Here is an 18,314-nt window from a genome sequence, read left to right on the forward strand (position 1 = left end):
CTTATGACAGGCATCTCACTGAAGGCTGTATGGTAACTGAATAGTGCTGTGTTCAGAGAAATGCTGGAACCCTGCACAGTGTGGAAGATACAAGCCAGGAAACAGTGATGAGGGTCAAATGTTAAGCAGCATTTTATTCAGTTCATGCCGCCTCTGCTAAGCGTTGAATTATCTGAGATGGAAAAAATGGTACATGATTTGAAGTGTGAGGCTACTGCATAAGGTAAATGTGCAGGGAGGGCAGAGTGTTTGCCCAGGTGGCCTTGCTTCTGATCCCTCTGGGTACCAGGTTACTACACTGCACTTCTGCAATGAAATTGTTTACTGTAATATTGCCTGTGCACAAATCCACATACACACACACACACTCTTTTTCTCTCTCTGCTCCTAAGGTTAATTGATATGAGCTTCACTTATTTACCTAATTTTATGTGCCATCATTTCTTGTTCAAGCTGTTGGCTGGTTTTAAGGAAAACTATTTATGTAGACATGAGAGAAAAAAGGTTTCTTCCCTATGCTTTTGTAAAGGCATCAGGGTATATTTAGGCTATGGCCAGTGTATGGTTGAAAAGCTCATTTAAGAGAGCAGCAAAACACTTGGAAACATGCTTTGTGGAGGTTGTAAATTCTAATGTTGACATTTTGGTGTGGAGAAGAGAGAAACAGGAGGGGAATAAATGCCAAAAATTTTTTTTTCAAGTGTGGCTAGAAAATATAAGTCTGCTGAGCCATAGTGTTCTATTTAAGAGTCTTCACATTCTCAGAAACCTGTTTTTGCACGTGGCATGCAGCAGCAGTATTGGCAATCAGTATGCCAAGAGAAATGTCATTATTTTGAAAGCTGTGGAGTGCCTCACCCTTTGAGGTTCCCAGGAATTGGTATTGGGAAATAGAATTTAAAAAAAAAAAAAAAGTTACTTCAGCAAGTAGATGTGAGAGACAGATGAAATAGCTGAACTAAAGGAAAACCTTTATGGGGAAAAAAAAAAGTAAAGTGAGACCTCCAAGCTATTTCTGGCTTCCCTCTGTACACCTTTGGTGAGCCAAAGTACATATGCAGTGCTGAGACTGCCCTGTCTGATGCAACTTCAAGCCCTGATTCACAGCTTCCACCCAAAATCCTTTCTAGCCTCTGAAGTCAAAGGATTTGGGTAACAGTTTGTAGATGAGCTTTCTTCTTTCCTAAGTGTCTTGAGGAGCCTTCCATCAGTGCAGTCACTGCAAATAGAGGTGCAGCTGAGAAATGCAACCTTTCCGGGAAGTAGAGAGGGGAGGTGTTGGCTTTGTGCACAGAGGGATCATCATCACTAAGCTGTCCTAATGAAAGAAACAGACCAAGAGGTGTTTTGGGACCTCACCCAGAAAGAGAGCAAGCTCAGCATCTTGTCCTTGGCAGGATTTGGCCGTGGCACTGCTGCTTCTTGTGCTGAGCAACCCTCTCCTTCTGTTTGTTCTGACAAAGTCAGCGGAAGTCATCCCTCTGGTACCAGCGTGGCTGGGAACAGGGAAGCAGCTGGGAGTCGTGATCCTATGGCTATGATCATGCCTGTCTCCTGGGAGAGAGGCACTGGGCTTGCACTGTGGGTACTGGCATCACTGTTGAAAGCATCACTTAAAGCTGACTTGCTTTTTCGGCTGATGGAGTTGTGGTACGAAGCAGTTCAAAACAGAGATCAAACCTTGAGCTGCTTCAGGCAGGGACAAGGTGCTTCTGAAGGGCAAAAAAACCTTATAGATTACTTCAACCTGTTAAGAAATCATCTTAGTTAAGCTTTCTGGAGAGCTCTGAAACCTACCAAGAACTCCTTAAAGAATCCTTAAAGCTGTGATTAAGTGTGTTTTGCCAGCACTTGAAGTGGAGATTACATCATCCTGTAATATATGTCTATAAAATCAAGGAATAGCAGTCTTCCTGATCAGATGCAGAGTACAGCACTGCCTCCTTCCCCCACTGCTTTCACTGCATGTGGTGGTAGCCTCTTTTAGGACAGGAAATTTATATTATCTTTTCCAGTTGAAACTTTAATAAAGTTCAGTAAGGAACTGGACTTTGGATGTAGTTACTTGAGCATTTGGAAGTTAGGAACCTAAATGATAACAGACTGGGCTACCTCGTGCTTCTAAACTAAACATTGTTTTTCATGAGAATTCTCTTTTAGAATATATTTCTATTATACAATCGTCAGGTGTTGTTTTTCCATATCATTCAGTTTAGTCAAAAAGCCATTGTTTTTTCCTTCTATGTTTCTTGTAGTATTTTTTTCCATTTTTGTGGGAGAGAAAAACTCACAAATAGATTTGACTCAAATGCTACAGTGGCTTTTGGTTGCTTTTGCTTTTGACCGAATCTAAACATTTCTTATCCTCAAAAAATTTTACTCCTGGAAGTGGAGGTGCTTTGCTGGGGCTAATGCCAGCTGAGGGAGGCATTAATGATGTTGTTCTGTTATTGCTACTCATAGGCTGCAGTGGCAGATGCTGGAGCTGCCAGTGACCTGAGAGCCTTCAACCCTGCCTGTCAGCTCCCACCTTGCCCTGCATAAACACCTCCAGCCAGTTCACCCTTGCTCAGCTTGTGGGTAGAACAATTCCAGTCCAAAACAGGACCCTCGTAAATCACATATTAAAAGAGTTTTACAAGCCTGTGCACTAAATGGGAGACAGGCACACAAGGGTACATTGTTCACACGTGTCTGGAACTGAGGCCAGAAACTTCAGGGAAAGGGAAGTGAGGCCACATGAAAGGCCCGAGGGAAACAGCCCCAGTTGGGCAACTGCAGGGCCACAGGTCCCTTCACACGTCACTGGCTGGTTGCTGCAGCTGCTTTCAGCTCTCAGAAGCCTTTCTTAATTCAGATGCACCTAAAGATGCCTCAAGAGCACCCTTAAGCCAGACAAGTTCAAATCCTTGCTGGGTGAACAAAGAGGCTGCCGATGGTGATAAAGGGGAAAGGATTAGCTTCCCTGGTGCCTTGAGGCAGGACAGGGTCCTGGTGGAGGGGAGCAAGGCCTGTGGGAGGAGCAAAGGGAGGAGGTGGCAGGGTACCCAGAGGGGTCAGATGGGCTGTCTCCCAGGTTTGAAGGATGGGGCTGTTTGTCAGGGAGCAACAAATCAGTGTGAGCCACAGAGGGAAAATGTCCTGAGGATTCAGTCCAGCGGAACAGTTTTGGTCTTAAAGCCTAGAGATGAGTCTCTCAGGGGCTGGAAGTGATGAGAAAGAAGCTGGGCTGCTGTGCCCCTACACTCTGCAATTTAAATTAAGCTGGCATGGGCCTCAAGATGTTTGTACTTTCATCCTGGCCCATCTAAACCTTGTCTACTTGCTTTTTTTTCCCAAGCGTGCAGACAAGACCAGGGACTTATTAAATGGGGAGAAATAGCCTTACATTTAACATAATTATGGTAGTTATATTTGAGAGAACAATGTAAAATAGTTTTAATGTTTAGCTGTAAAAATGGCTTTAATATTTTAGATGGGCTTTCATACATCCTCCTAAGTCTTTCTTTTTTCCCCCAGGTTAAATCTGAACTTCACAAGCAGTGATGATATGAAAAGATACAATTAAGTAAATATATCTAAAGAAATTAAGTGCATTAGGACTCTGCCAAGCTTTGTGCAGGGCTTACCTCTCTTACCTCTTACTTGGTGTTGCATCTAGGCTATCTTCCAAAATATGCACACCTTGCATAGCTTTCTTGGGCTCACTGAAGCTGCATCCCAGTGTACACTGCTCTCAGTTGTAGCCACGAGGGTTGAATGGTGATTCCCCATGCCAGGGGCTGTGCCTAGCTGGGATGGTAACATCTGAAAAGACAAAGAGATACAACATGAATATAAGTTATGACTTTCAGAGCTGACGTGAACATGACGTTTAAAGACAGAGCAGGGTGAGGGAGATCACCAAGGCTGCCTTGGGTGTTTTTGACAGCTGACGGTGGTGCTGGCTGCCTGTGATCTTGCTGCTGAAGAGATGAAACATCTTACTGTGTTGACAACAAGACTCTTCTGCTACTTTGGTAGCTCTCAGCTGGGGGCTGTTCTTCCCACCAGTAAGGGTCTTTGTCAAGAGTTGTACTGAGAGAGGTGTAACCTGCAGTTACTAATGACAGCCTGGGGACCTCAGTTCACGGCTTTCATTGACTCTGTTTCATGAAGGGTGGTTTTTTTGGTTGTTACATGGGTATTCAAGCCCTCACATTCCCCAGGTGAGTTGGGGGTCAGCATGAGCACCCTGCACGACCAGGCTGGGCACATTGGGCTCTAGGGGTGATTTCTGAGCAGCACTGCAGAGCTGTTTTACACCCTGCCATCAAACTGCTGCTCCCCAGTGTCTGCAGCTGCCTGGGGCTGGGAGGGTAGTCAGAAAGCTGACTTGTTGGAGCTAAACTCTTTGTTTCCTCCCACGTGCCCTTCAGGACTCAGCTCTTACAGGCTGGAGTGCATGCAGGAGGTAGGGTCTGGAAAGGGTGGCAAGGCAAGCAGAAGTGATCCATCAGAATTGGTGTGACCTCCTTGGCTTAGTGATGGCAAAAGTAACCCAAATGGTGGCCACAAAGGAGCCTTCTTTTCTGTAGCTCACCCTTTGCAGCTTCTGTGTTAGGGATACGAACTGTCACTGTCTCCTGGTCTTTGCTTTGTGAGCACTGAATTTCAGTCTGTTTTGTGAACTTCTACATTTGACAAAATGAAGCTGGTCTTTAAAGTAATTTGTACTCCAGTTCAATCCAATTCCTAGGGCCGGTTGTTTATTTCTTAGCCATCACTTGCCTAGAAGCTCAGTCAGCCAATACTGATCTGCTACCTGCAACAGCCAGTCAGTGTGGATATACTGACACAGGAGGCATGCAAGGGAAGAAATAGTGACAGATACTTTCTTCAAAAGTGCCCCTTTGGGTTAGCCAAAGAATGACACGATAACAGAGTCTCTGCATGTCCCCATTCCAACCCCCACTCAAGACAGGTCCATTTGAATAAAGTTGCTCAGGGCTGTGTGCAGTTAATGATTGAGCATCTCCAAGAACAGGGGTCCCACCACCTCTCCTCACCATACTCCAGTGTTTGACCATCCACATAGTGAAAACACTTTTCCTAGTATCTTAAGTGGGTTTTCCCATCTTCCATCTTGTACATATTTTCACTCTGTTCCTCCCCTGCTCACCTCTGAGAGGAGCCTGGCTCTGTCACCACCATAACTCTCCAGCAGTACAGAGTGAACTGGGTGCTTGGCTGCTTTCTCAAAAGTAAGATGAGATGAGTAAATAGCTCTGTAAAGGCAGCCTGTGTTCTGTCCTTGAGAAGAGTGAGGTCATGGTGATGCTGGCAGTGCTTTGTGTTGGAGAGTTCATTATTAATTGTGATATCTCGACTTTCATGCTCTCTTTGTGGTGTACCAAGTGACTGCTCTTCAACAATGTGAAGCCCTCCATCTCTGAGTAAGGAATACTTCTGGGTTCTGGCTTTCATTAGGTTTGTTCTGCTGTGTGTGTGCACAGCATTCCTTTCCCCTTAGACAGACAACCTCCCAGGCTTTTAAGCAAGCCAGGCCATAAAAATGTTTACATTTTTCTATAGCGTTTGGTCTGTACACAGTCAAATAAGCATGGCACTCACTAAGGAATTGTGGGACCAGGATTCAGTGGGAGCCTGGCATCCTAAGCTGCAGCAGGCTGGCTTGCCTTGCTCTCCCACCCCTGCAGCGACAAGACCATCTCACACAGAAATGTCTCTGTGACCATGAGACTTCACTACAGGCCCCAAAAAGGGGCACTGTGTTGAAACTGCCTATCTAGACTTAATTCCAGGCAGCAGATTGTTAACATTATTCTACTCATAGAAAAAAGCTCTTCTCTGTTTTAAAGACAGATGTGGTATTCGTTCAAGATGTGTTTGATGCAGTTAAATCTCCATATATAGCAAGGAGATTATAGCAGATGCCTTCACCACTGCTTCAGGCTTTTAGGGTAGGGTTAAGGTGTCTTCCCTCCTGAGTCAGTCGTGATCCTTCACCTACTTCTGTGCATGCTGCTGACATCAGCACTGTGACTGATGGTGCAGAATCTGGGCTTTGGGGCTTATCTTACAAAGCAAAGGTTTGTTGCATCTACGTGCGTGCTCGTTGTTCCCTGTTCTTTGTACCCCACTTGTGGAGCAATCGTGGCAGCTGGGGAAGGAGAGCTGGTGTGGGACTTTTAACAAGGGCATGTAGTGATAGGGCAGGGGACAATGGCTCTAAGCTGGCAGAGGGCAGGGTTAAGTAAGATATTAGGGAGAAATACCTTACTCAGAGGGTGGTGAGGCACTGGAACAGGTTGTCCGGAGAAGCTGTGGATGTCCCATCCCTGGAAGTGTTCAAGGCCAGGCTGGCTGGGACTTTGAGCAACCAGGCCTAGTGGAAGGTGTCCCTGACCATGGCAGGGGGTTGGAACTAGGTGAGCTCTAAGGTACATTCCAACTAAAATCATTCTATGATTCAGTGATTCAAGTGAGGCCCAATGGGAGCAACCAGGCTGTGGCATGGATACAACCAGGGCACATGTCACAGTCCTGCAGCTCTGTGAGTGCTTGCTGATGCAGGGGTTTGCTGGAACTTACTGGATCCGGGTGTCCCACTGAAATTCAGTGGGATTCTGGTTCCAGGTGTTCTGTCACATGTACCATGCTGTTACAAGTGAGACTTAAGTAGCTACAGGGATTTTCCAGCATGCCTGGGCACCTCACTCCTGCTAACGTCAGCATAAGGTAGCAGCCTTGGCGAGTTTGAAAATCCCACTAGACATTTACTGCAACCCTGCTCAGCCAAACCCCTCATCCAGGCTCCTTTTCCTTTCAGCTGTACTGGAGTAGTCCTGGAGATAGAGGGAACAGAAATGCAGGAGTCAAGCCCCTTGCCCGTTCTCAAAGACAGTAAATCCTTTACAGATGTTAAGAAAATTAACTGTCTTCCTCCGTTATGAAGAAAAACCTTGGACTGAATTTATATAAATTTATTTATTTTTATATGTATCTATATGTGTATTGCTGTGGTTAAGCACAGTACACATTACACTGTCTAATGTGTCCACCGAAAAGTCAAGAAACAGTTTCTGTGAGAGCCACAATGTATTCCCCTGTTCTACTGAAAGTATGTATGAATTTGATTTTATGTATCCTTTCACATACATATGTCTGTATCAATACAAAAATATGGCTCTATGGACCCTTATCTATCATTCCTATAGACTCTCATCTGTCATTTCTCTATAGACTGTATGTATGATCTATATCTCTGTCTAACCCTAGAATTTATATTCATCTAGTATATATCATGGCTACGTGTTTGTGGGTTTTACAGAAACATTTCTTTTTGTTTTGATGCAGATGCATAAAGCAACTTTCCAAGATGATGCTCTAAGGAGTGTGCTGAAGAGCTCTGAAGAGCTTGAAGCTGGCAGGTACGGGGTGGCACACCTGAACTGCTCCTGGCTGCCCTGGAACATCCCACTGAAAATAACATTTATGGTAAATAACTTCCTGCTGGTGGCATTATTGCAGGAAATGCTAAATGAATCTGATGTTGAATGGTTACAGGCTTACCTTTCCTGATAACTCTATGTTAATATTACATTAATTATTCCTGACTTACAATGCTGTTGAATGTTGATAAAAGCTGAATTGCTACTTGAAATGCTGATCCAGACAGTCCTGTGGCAGGCGCTAAAATGTGATTTCCCAGTCTTAGGGGAAAAAGAGGGAATACATTACTGCTGCGATTAGAGCACTTCAGAAGAAATGTATTCCAGTCACATCTCATGGAGCACTCACCTGAATCCCTCTTGCTTTCAGTAGCCTTTGCACACGACATAAAAGGAATATACACTTCCCTGTTTTTATTTAAGATTTTATGGCAATTGCTGATGTGGATTCAGTTCAGAGTGTGTGAACAGGTCCCCACAAGAAAGGTGCTGTATGTACATAGAGCAGGAGGCATTTCCTTCGCCTGACAGCTGACACGTGGGAGTAAAGCTTATGGAGCAAACAGGGAGAGACCAATTCTCACTGCTATCACCTTCCCTGCAATTTTGAATCTGAGCTTTTTGACTCCAGACTCTGTCATTGCCCGTTTCTGCACAGCCGCTGTTTATCTCAGGTATCCCTTGTGTAACAATGCCATTTTCATGGTGTAAAGAAGATGGGAACTGTGTAGCAAGGTTGAAGACTGCCAGAACTGGGAAAACACAGGGCTTAATTTCCCATTGAGCCCAACAGTTATGTTCAGCTGTCATCCTCCAAAGTCCCCTCCCTCTAAGTGCTGTAGGGGGAAATAAGCAGCTCTGACATTTCTCAGCACTTCCACCCCTCCCCAGAGTCAGGATGACCTGTGTGGCAGGGGAAGGGTTGAGGAAGGGAGGAGAAATGTTTATAGGGTAGAATTTTGGGGGGTGTGGGGGACCTTCTTCCACTGTCCTGCACAAGCAACCACTGTGGCCTTCACTGTAGGAAAAATGTTCCATCTCTCAGAGGGCGTTTGAGGTTTATGTTTGTTTATTTATTTAAAAAAGAAAGCATCTGGCATTTGTATGCAAACATTAATGAGTCATTTAAAATATACTCAGCACTGCAGTTGGGAGGCTGGGATGTTGCAGCTAGAAGAAATGAGATGAAAGGGAACAGGCACACCCCAAAGGACTTCTTTCCAAGGATGAGGAGGGGAGACAAATCTTATTTTTACCTCCCTTCTCTTCTCACCTTACCACAACTCCAGGAGCACTTCTGGCCTTCTAAACCCCCTTGGTGAGCACTTTGAAATTAGAGTTCAAAGGAGTATCTTTGAGGCTGCTGTGCCCTCTGTAGAGAGCCCAGTGCTTGGCAGTGGGTCTCTCTGAGGAAAGCAGTTTATTTCTGGCACTGTGCAGGGCCACAAATAGACTTGCCAGTGGGGAGGGAGAAGTGTGGGTTGGTCTGGCTCTGTCCTTTCTGCAGTGTCAGCTGGCAGCTGGAACCACTTGAATCCATTAAAATTCATAAATATATGAGAAGTGAAGCTCTAAGAAGACTCAGCCGCGTTCTCGGAGGTTCCTGAGCAGCACAGCAGGCCAGGAAGCTCTGGCTGGAGCCATGTTTGAAGGCCAGTGGACAGGGTTCCACTGCAATGCTGAGATTATAGGAACTTCTGGAGTTTCTTTACAGGAGGAAATTTTCAAGGATAAACTAAACATTTAAATCTTTGGCAGTGTAACACTCAGAGAATTTCAGTTTTTGGAGAAAGAAACCTTCCTGCCTTAGATTTGTCTCTGGGAAGGAGCTGTAAGCTAAATCTCCCAACAGAAAAAGGTACTCTTATGTCAGGTTATGCTTTCACCATCTGTTCTATCAGTGGCAGCGTGATGACGTTGTGTTGGTTGTGCCAAGCATTTTCCTTCTGCAAAGCCTACACACTCCTAGATTATTAGAATGAAGCTACTGTGGAATAAACAAATACTTGATTTTGTTTACTGCTTGGTTTTGTCTATTCCTACTTCTCAGGCCTTTACTAGAGAGAGGAAAACAAGAACTGAAGCAACTCTGGCACCTGGGATGTGTTTAAGAAACGGAGAGAGCACTGTGTGATCCAAGCACCTGCTGAAATGTCTCCCATGCACCCAGAGAGATGCTCTCTTGTGTTTCTCCCCTCTGGTGTAGTGAACTCATCCATCTTCCAAATTGCTTTTTGTAGAAAGCTGCTGAATCATACACAGAAACGCTCATGGGAGGGGAAAAGAGACTTCCTCAGGCAGTGCTCAGCAGTGGAAGATGGTCAAATGGACCTTCCTGGCTGCTACTGCAGAGAATGCTCAGGACATACAGGTCCAACACCCCTGTTTATGGAAGTAGTTTGCATTTGAGGAAAAGCTATCATTTTTAAAATTTATTTTAGATAGATATAGCTTATTTCCTTTTGCCTTTGGAAACAGCTGTGACTCTTTGCTGTGGTTCAAACTGTACTGGCTCCAGGGGCACTTCACGCTGCACCCGTGTTCATAAACCCTTACAGCTTCCATGTGCAGATGAACCCTTGATGTCCCTCCATCTCCTGGCAGTGTCAGTTCCTGTGAACAGCTGGGTCCAGGCCCTTGAGATGTAAAGGAAGAGCGTATTTCAGTCTGTCGGGGCTCTTTCGAAGAAGTGATGCAGCTGGTTCATCTGCTGCTGTGGAACTTGGATGCCTCCCAGAGATTGCTCCTGTGTCATCATCCCACAGGCTTTGGAGGCAGGGTCGCTTAATATTGAACAGGATGTTTCATACTTCTGAATACTGCATGACCTAGAGTGCTGAGTGGATGGAAGGTTAGAAGTGAGCCATATAAAAAGTGTATAAGAAGGAGAGAGTAGGCACCTTCTTGATGTGGTTAAATGAGCTGGAAACCATGGTACCCAAAATGGGACAGTGCTGCAGGGAGGGATTTTGGTGATCCTCTCTTTCAGTGCTTCTTGTGAGGCTGAAAAATGACTGGTGCTTGGGCAAGAGAGAGCAGATACCCAGAACTAGAAATATGAGTGGTGAGTGAAAGAGTGGAAGAACAGGTGAGTAGTTGCTGAAGGGGTCACAAAGCATCTGAGGAGTATTTCTGCAGAGGGGCTGAGTTTCTCTACCCAGACTAGTGCAATAATTAATCTTTTGTGATTCTGACAGATGCCTGCAGAGAAGCAGAAACAAAGATCATGGTCTGACAGTGATTAATGCATCATTAGTTGTCGGATTAAGGTTTTGGAAGTGGGTAAATAAGCCGTAGGCCAGGTTGTTGATTGTGTTTGGGAAAACTGCAGAGGCCGACAGCCTGGGGAGAGCTGGGCTTCAGCAATTACTTACCACAGGCACTTACTATGTGTTGTTTGAAACCACCCTGTTCACAGGACAGGAGGAGAAATGGGCATGCAATTTCTGAAACAAAGCTCTGCCTCAGGCCTTGGTTATGCTGGAAAAGTGACAAAAGACAGAACCAACCCCAGCCTGTGTTGTCCTGGTGTCTTTGCAGGGTATGGAGGAGGCTGGGCAATGGCCAGAGTTCCAGGACACCATGACACTGCAAAGCATCTGTGAAGGAGGGAAATGCAGTTCTTGCTGTGTATACTCATGGTTGGGGAGCAGGGGGGGCTGTTGGGGAGCTCCTCGTGCCCCACAGGGTGGGTAGCAGAGAGGATGGGAGCTGCATGGGGCACCACGTGGCTGTTCCCAGGGAGAGCTCATTCCAGTGCTGCTGCAGCAGGAGGCATTGCTTGGGGGGCTGTGGTGCTCATCATCATCTTTCACCTGCAGGCTGTGTCCCAGTGTGCTCCCACTGCAGCTCCCAGGATGGTTCCTGGTGGGGATGGGGACAGCACTGCAGACCACGGCAGCACTCACATGAGAGCTGGAGTGGAGGTGTTTGGGTGGGAGCAGCTCTGGTTAACAGCTGCCTAGGGAGACTGTGAGTTGAACCAGGAGGCAGTGGGCAAGTTCAGGCACCTCCAGGGCTAGGCAGCAGCAGAATGGGAATATGGAGCTCCCCAATTGCAGTTTTCAACTAAGGTGCCCAAATTCTGCCAAAATCTTGCTTAAGGTGCCTGTGGTATTTGCAGGGTTTGGTTTTATTGTAACAACACCAGCCTTTAATCTCTGTGGCTTGCATTTTCCTTATAAAAGATGGAGTTACTTATGCTCAACCTTGTTTTGCAAAGAGTGCTGCTATCTCTGTGTGAATGTTTCAGTAGACAACCACAATATTTAACACATCACATTGCTCTGTGGCTCTGCCTAATTCTTACACCAGTTTCCAAGCTTCTTAACATGTGTATGTTGTATCTGAGCTGTTTGTCAGTTTTTGGAAGAGGGATTTGCTCAGAAGCAAATCTCCACAAGGGCTGGAGAAAGAGGATGGCTGTAAGCCCTCCTTAGCCTTTTAGTATGGCGTGAACAGGATGGGGGCTGCATACATCCCTTCACCTCAAGTGTTCAGCACTGCACAGGACCAGCATTGAAGTGTTAGCTATAGTCACATATGGCCATCCTGTGTTTGCCCATTTTCCTCTGAGTGTCTGAATGGAAGTGCTTTAATCCTGTCAGTTCTTGGTTTGAAAAGCTGTTGGCGTCATGTGTCTGTCCAGTGGAGGCAATGAGTATCACAGTCTGATCCTGCTGTCCTGACTGCCTGCATCAGGGGCTCTCTAGGGCCTGTTGCAGCTCTTCTCTAGCCCCAGGTCCCAGTTTTAGTCCTGAAGTGTTTTATTTTGTTTGCTGGATGTCTCCTCTTGTTCTCCTGTTGTTGTTCACTGTGACTAGCACTGCCTCATTTCTTCCCCAGAGTAACACAAAGCAAACCAGTTTCCCCACATCCCACTGCTTCCGCTGGTTGTCTGCAGGGGCATCCAGCCTGCAGCACCAAGAACCTGCTCAAAACCTTCCAGAACTGAGCTTCTTTCCATGAAAATACGGAGCCGCATTCTCAGGCTGATGTAAACTGGTGTACCTCCATTGATGTTGATCCAGCTTATACAAGCCAAAAATATGGCTTAAACTAAGTGAATCACTCTGTTGGAATGTAGCCAGCTCCGAGGCATACCTGTCCCATGAGGATGCTGAAAAGTGCAAAGTGCTTCCACCCTTTTTGGCTGATAATCCACAAATGAGCCACAAATTTGCTGTGCCAGAAAGGCTGCAGTGCCACAGTGAGTCACTTCACCCACTGTAAAATGTCACTGTTCTGGAGAGAGGTTCAGCAGCTGTTCAGCAGAGTGTAGCCCAGGTGGCAGAGATGGTCCTTTTATTTACACAGCTCCATAAATGAGCTCACTGCTATGCAAAATAACAGCCCTTCCTTGAGCAGTTTCCAATGCACCTTGCTCTGGAGCAAAGCAGGACAGTGCTGCTGTGAGCCCAGGAATGTTGCAAGAAGTGTCCCAGCTGCTCTGGTGGCCTTAGGAGCAAGCACTGCATGAAAGACAGCACCATGTCACCAGTGGGGCTTTACAAAATGTGTCTGGAGGTCAAAACCCACCTTCCCTTTTGCTTTCTTTCAGGAAATGCAAGGAAAAGAATTGCTCCACCTTGCAGGTACAAAACAAGATGCCATGTTCCTCACAGCAGCCAGAGTTGGCGTGGATGAACAGCTCTCCCAGAGGGACCTGCTTTCCTGGGGGAAGATGCTGCCCAGGACAGTAACGTTTCTGCTACTAGAGCTGAGGTAACATTTTTCAGATTCCCCGGGATTCAAGGGTTTGTGACATTGGGTCACATCTATCTTTTTTCTTTTTTTTTTCTTTTTTTTTTAAATTTCCTCTTTTCTCAGGGGGAGCTGGTGCCAAGAGGCTTCTCACAGTTAGGGGTAGGGCTGCAGGACTGAAAAGGATGAGGTGGAGCAAGAGGGAGGCAGACTACCAGGCACTCTGAACCTGGGCTTTCCCTGGAGTTGTTCATGTGTGCAATCACCAGGGTTTTCCAAGGTAAAAGGCATCAGCTGCTGTGCTGGCTGATGGTGCAGGAGCGAGCATTGCCAGCTCTGCAAAGCTGCGCCCTGGAAAGAGCTGCTGCGATCGGAAAGTGCAGTTTATTAACTCCAGATTTTTCCAGTGAGGCTGGCACGCCAACAATAGGGTCTGAACACAAAGGATCCCTTGCAGATATAAATCAGGGGAAGGCATCTCCAAAGGCTCCTGCTAGCCTGAGTCACGCACAGCCGCTGTGCCAAGTGCCAGCTGCTGAGTGGCAGCGGGCCTGCAGCTGAGTCACAGGCACCCAGCTCAGGGGGCATTACTGGTGGTCTGATTAGCAAACCCACTAAAATTGTGCTGTGCTGACTGCAGAGCACAGGTGTCTCAAACAGAGGGCTTGCCCCTTACTGATGGCCAAAGGGGGCTTGGGGCAGCTGGTCAGTCAGTAGGGGAAAAGGAGGAGGTGAGTTATAGGTCCCCTGGTGCTTCAGTTGAGGAGAGGTGTTAGGGAATAGCTAAGGGATTTACCCCTGATGAAGGAAGTAGGGCAATAGCTATCGCTGTCCCAAGCATCATAACCCTCTACCTCCTTTCACATGTTTAGAAATATCTTTGTTATTCGGTCTACAGGAACAGATGGAAAAGTTGTCTCCTACTGTGCTTGATACAGCCCCACAGCTGGAAATAACCATCCCTGGAGCTGATCCAGTACAGAGAAGATGTGTGTGCACCCTTTGTCTGCTCTGGTACAGCATCAGCCTTCCTGGGGCGAAGGGTGGGAGCCTGAGCCTCTCCTCCTGTGGCTACAGCAGCCTAGCACTCACTCAGCTGGCTGGCAGCTTAAAGGCCTCCTAGCTCTGCTTGGAAGAGGACCCTTCACTTTGTACAACATCCTTAAGAAAGGTTCAGGAGAGGGTTGGGTACATCAGGAACAGCTGACAGGGTGGGGAAGACAGCAAACAACTCTCTTGCTGTGCTCCTCCTGTGCATTATAATGTCTCTAATCTCTTGACTCCCCTGCAAATGCTGATGGAATTCACTGACAGATGAACGCTTTCTAGCAGCTAAATGAGTAATTTTTCCTTTTGTGTTGGATTTATTTAGTTTTTTGATTTGTTTTGTTTTTTACAGGGGGAAGGCCATATTTGGGACCTGATGTTAGGTCAGAATTGGAGCTGGAACTTTGAATACAATTTTTTTCCCCCCAAAATGGTCCTGTACTCTACTTTCTCAGCCTTGTCCTCAGGTAAGTGCTCTACTTGCTCTACACTTGAGCCCTGAACAATTTTTCTTGCTGCTGCTGAACACATCAGGATGCTGAACTCTCTACTTTTCATGTCCGTTTTAATAATTGATCATCTCGAACCTTCCCATTTTGCTTGGAGTATAAACTTTTCGTGGGGACACTTTCCTGTTTGCACCCACTCTGTAAATCTTGATGTTAGTCTTTAATTGGGACCTTGTTGATATTTCTGCAGGGTAAGTAGAGTTATCATATGTCTCCAGAACTTAAAATTCAGGTGAGAGCAGCCTGTGTGGGTGCAGAGATGTGCATTGCAGAGACAAGCAGAATGAAAGTTCAGTTATTTTTCTTTTCTTTTTGTGCCGCAGGACAAACCTTCCAAAAAAATGAAGGCTTTGCCACATGTTTCCTATAACCAGCCAAATAAAATATTATGTTTGATATCAGTCAGGCTCGGGGAAATAACTCAGGCTCTGGGCTTGGCATTTTTTTCTTCCTCACAATACCTTCTGCTGAATGATAATCTTTGAAACTATGCACGTGGGGGGCCAGATCCTGACCCCCACTGCATCTGCTCTGCGCTCCTGCAAAAAGTGCTGAGCAGGCAGAAAGTGAGTTTAGCTGAATTTCTGGAGATAACCCTGCCCCAGTCTTCAGCTGTGGGGCAGGAGACTGGGCACTATGGCCAGAGTATGACAGAAAGAAGAGAACTTGTGATACTTGTGTATTTTGGATCGTGCTGGGTGGGGCTGTGGATATTTCCCCCAACAGCACCCCAGGGGTGAGGTGGTCCCTGGCTACGCTCACATCAGGGCTCTGGTGCTTGGCAGGAGACACAGCTGGGGCTGTTTTCTGGATACAGGTATCATTGCCACATGAGAAGTGCATGTGTCACAGGGAGTGCAATTTTCCCAGCTTTCTCATGTGTATGTTTCCTGATGCAAACTTCAGAGTGTTTGGTTACCACACAGCGATCCCGAGCGAGCACAGCAGCTGGGGCATTCCTGCTGCAGGCTTCCCAGTGCCCGAGCCAGTGGACAAGCACACGCATCTCTGTCATGAAGCAGTCTCCTGGAAGTGCTCCCTGGAGCGTGTTTTCCTTTCAGCAGCAAGCAGGGGCATTTGCTGTCTTGGAGGGCCTCGCTGATGTATAACTTGGTGCTGATTGCTACAAGCAGTAGAAACTTTTTCTACATTAAAACAGAGAAAATCAAGCTGGAGTGGGCTGGAGCTATTCATAGAGCATGCTGTTTTTGAGTAACCCAGTAGTTTTCTTTAAAGACTCTGAATGGCTTGGTTTATACAGCTTTTTTTCACTGTTTAAAATTGATGTCTTGTTTTAACAATAGATCAGTCTTGGCTAGTTTATTTAAAAAAAATAATCTGCACTGAGTTTATCCATAATTATCCATCTCTGAAATTCCAATTTTGCCTATTCTCCATTTTCTCACAAACTGACAATACTCTGAGCTTTCCTCAGAGGGATGGATCATGAAGCAGAGAATAAGGAGGAAATTTAAGTTTTCACTGCAATGCATTATTAAAAAGCATAGGGTGTTTTTTTTTGGTTTGTAATGATGGAGGAAAGATTGAAAATGAGAGCTGAATATACTCCACAGGTTCAAGAACCAGAAAACTATGAATAAAGAACCCAAAATCCATTGCAATTTTTTGTTTGCTTGGGTTTTTCTGTTTTTAAACAAGCAAGAGGGTTTCAGAGGCTTCATTTGCACATTTATCCCTAGGAATGGCAGTGCTGCGATCCTATTGAACACTGCAGGACATCTGCTCCAAATTGCACTGTGTCTTCCCTTATCATTAGTCCATTCATCTTCCCAAAGTCCTTCTCTTTCTACCCCAGTGCAGTTTCTCACTGAAGAAGTTTGCTGTGTGACCCAGTTTGCTCTGTTTTCAGTTTCTTGTGTGATCCAGAGGAGCCTGCAGCTTGCAGGGTGGGTGCCTCATGGCTGTGCCCTTCCCAGGTACTTCCCACAAGACAAGTATCCATCCTGTCTGCTCCCAGGGCTGGTCGCTGCAGGACATGAATAGATTCCGTGGTGCACACTTCCAAAACTGGATGGTAGATGGCCACTTTTGGTAAAATCCCAGCCTTTTGGTTCGAGGACTGCTGGCGGTGGCAGCTACAGCCATGGGAGGCTGATTTGATTGCAGAGTGCAGGTGTCTGCAGGCTCCCTTTCTGTTGTGCATCCTGGTGTTTCCTGGTAGGCTTTCCAAGGTGGCAGATGGGGAGAAGTGCTGTGAGTGGAATGACTTTCCCCCCTTGCCACCCTGCAAGGGAGGTGCCAGCCTCCCCTGAGGAGCACCCTCTCACCATGGGCTGAGCCTGTCACCTGCCTTCATGTGCCATGATGCCTCTTCCACTAGGGCTGCCCACAGTGTGGGCACCAAGTATATCCACTGATAGAGAAAAATCCCAGGGAAGGAGAGGAAAAGCACAGGTACTTTCTTGCTGCACCTTTAGTCAGGATTTTGCTGTTTTGCTGCTAGTAAAGGCAATTGTATTTTTTTTTAATCCCTCTCTTCTCCCAGGTTTCCAAAAGGATTTATGCTGTTCCCTAGCAGTCTTATGTATCCTGTTGTGCATCTCAGTCACTGAGGAGGAACTGTGCTTATCCCAACCAGCATCCACTGAGCAGCCAGACCACTTGTGATAGAGAGGCACAGCTCCACCTTCTTTGCTCCTGAGCACTTTCTGCTGCTGGCTTTGCTTCTCTACCTGCTGTTTATAGCACAGGCTTGTCACAGACATAAGCTCATTAATCATCCCAAGCCATGCTTCCCTGATTCCATTTATAGCACCTTCCTCTATTCCGTTTCACAGTCCCCACCTTGGTCACTGCTCAGTTCTTGGAGTCTGGGCTTTGTTTTTACTTAAACTTGGAATGGATAAAGCGTGAAAAAAGAGGAAAATTTGGAAAGGCAGATGAACATCACAAGCAAAGTGTATGTAGGAGACATTTAATGTTAGACTACTTGGCGTAAAGTGCATGGGCAGAAGACTGGCAGCAAAGCTATTGCATTAAGTGAAATAGAGACCATTTACCCTAAAAAGTTAATAGGCACAGGACAGACAAACAGGAGCCCTTTCATCCTCTTGGGATTTCTTGTGTTCTGCCAGCAGCTGAGATTGCTTTACTGCCCTTAGCACTGGTCAGTCCAGTGCTGACCCTTGGCCACCAGCCTGGCTGGAAGTCCCATGGGCAGCCTGCAGGAGGAGGGGAAGTGACACAGAATGTGAAATTCTCTGCAGAGGTATTTAGGTGCCCAAACATGCAGAGAGGCAATTAGTGGCCTTTCAAAAGTGTGGTGGTTTGACCCTGGCTGGATGCCAGGTACCCACCAAAGCCACTTCATCACTCCCCTCTGCAACTGGACAGGGGTGAGGAAATACAAGAAAAAGATCATGAGTTGAGACAAGGACACGGAGATATCTCTCACTGATTACTGTCATGGGCAATACCGACTTGATTTAGGGAAATTACTTGAATTTATTACTAATCAAAATCAGATAATGAGAAGTGAAACAAATCTTAAAAAACACCTTCCCCCCACCCTCCCTCCTTCCCGATTTTCTACCTCCTCCCTGCCACAGCAGCACAGAGAGATGGGGAATAGAGGTTATGG

The 18,314-nt window shown here is 46.2% G+C and overlaps 1 long non-coding RNA gene across 8 annotated transcripts in view; it reads left to right on the forward strand.

The window, feature by feature from the left end:
- LOC116783593 overlaps positions 1-18,314 on the forward strand; it is a 55,375-nt gene that overhangs the window by 18,145 nt on the left and 18,916 nt on the right. For 7 of the 8 annotated variants that reach the window (XR_004355760.1, XR_004355755.1, XR_004355754.1 and 4 more), the window contains 3 exons: positions 7,360-7,500; positions 13,015-13,178; positions 14,557-14,671. This is a non-coding gene — a long non-coding RNA (uncharacterized LOC116783593). The remainder of the gene's footprint in view (positions 1-7,359; positions 7,501-13,014; positions 13,179-14,556; positions 14,672-18,314) is intronic. The other variant, XR_004355759.1, reaches the window with a different exon arrangement.

The sequence above is a fragment of the Chiroxiphia lanceolata genome, chromosome 3 (genome assembly GCF_009829145.1).
Source record: "Chiroxiphia lanceolata isolate bChiLan1 chromosome 3, bChiLan1.pri, whole genome shotgun sequence".
NCBI lineage: Eukaryota > Metazoa > Chordata > Aves > Passeriformes > Pipridae > Chiroxiphia > Chiroxiphia lanceolata.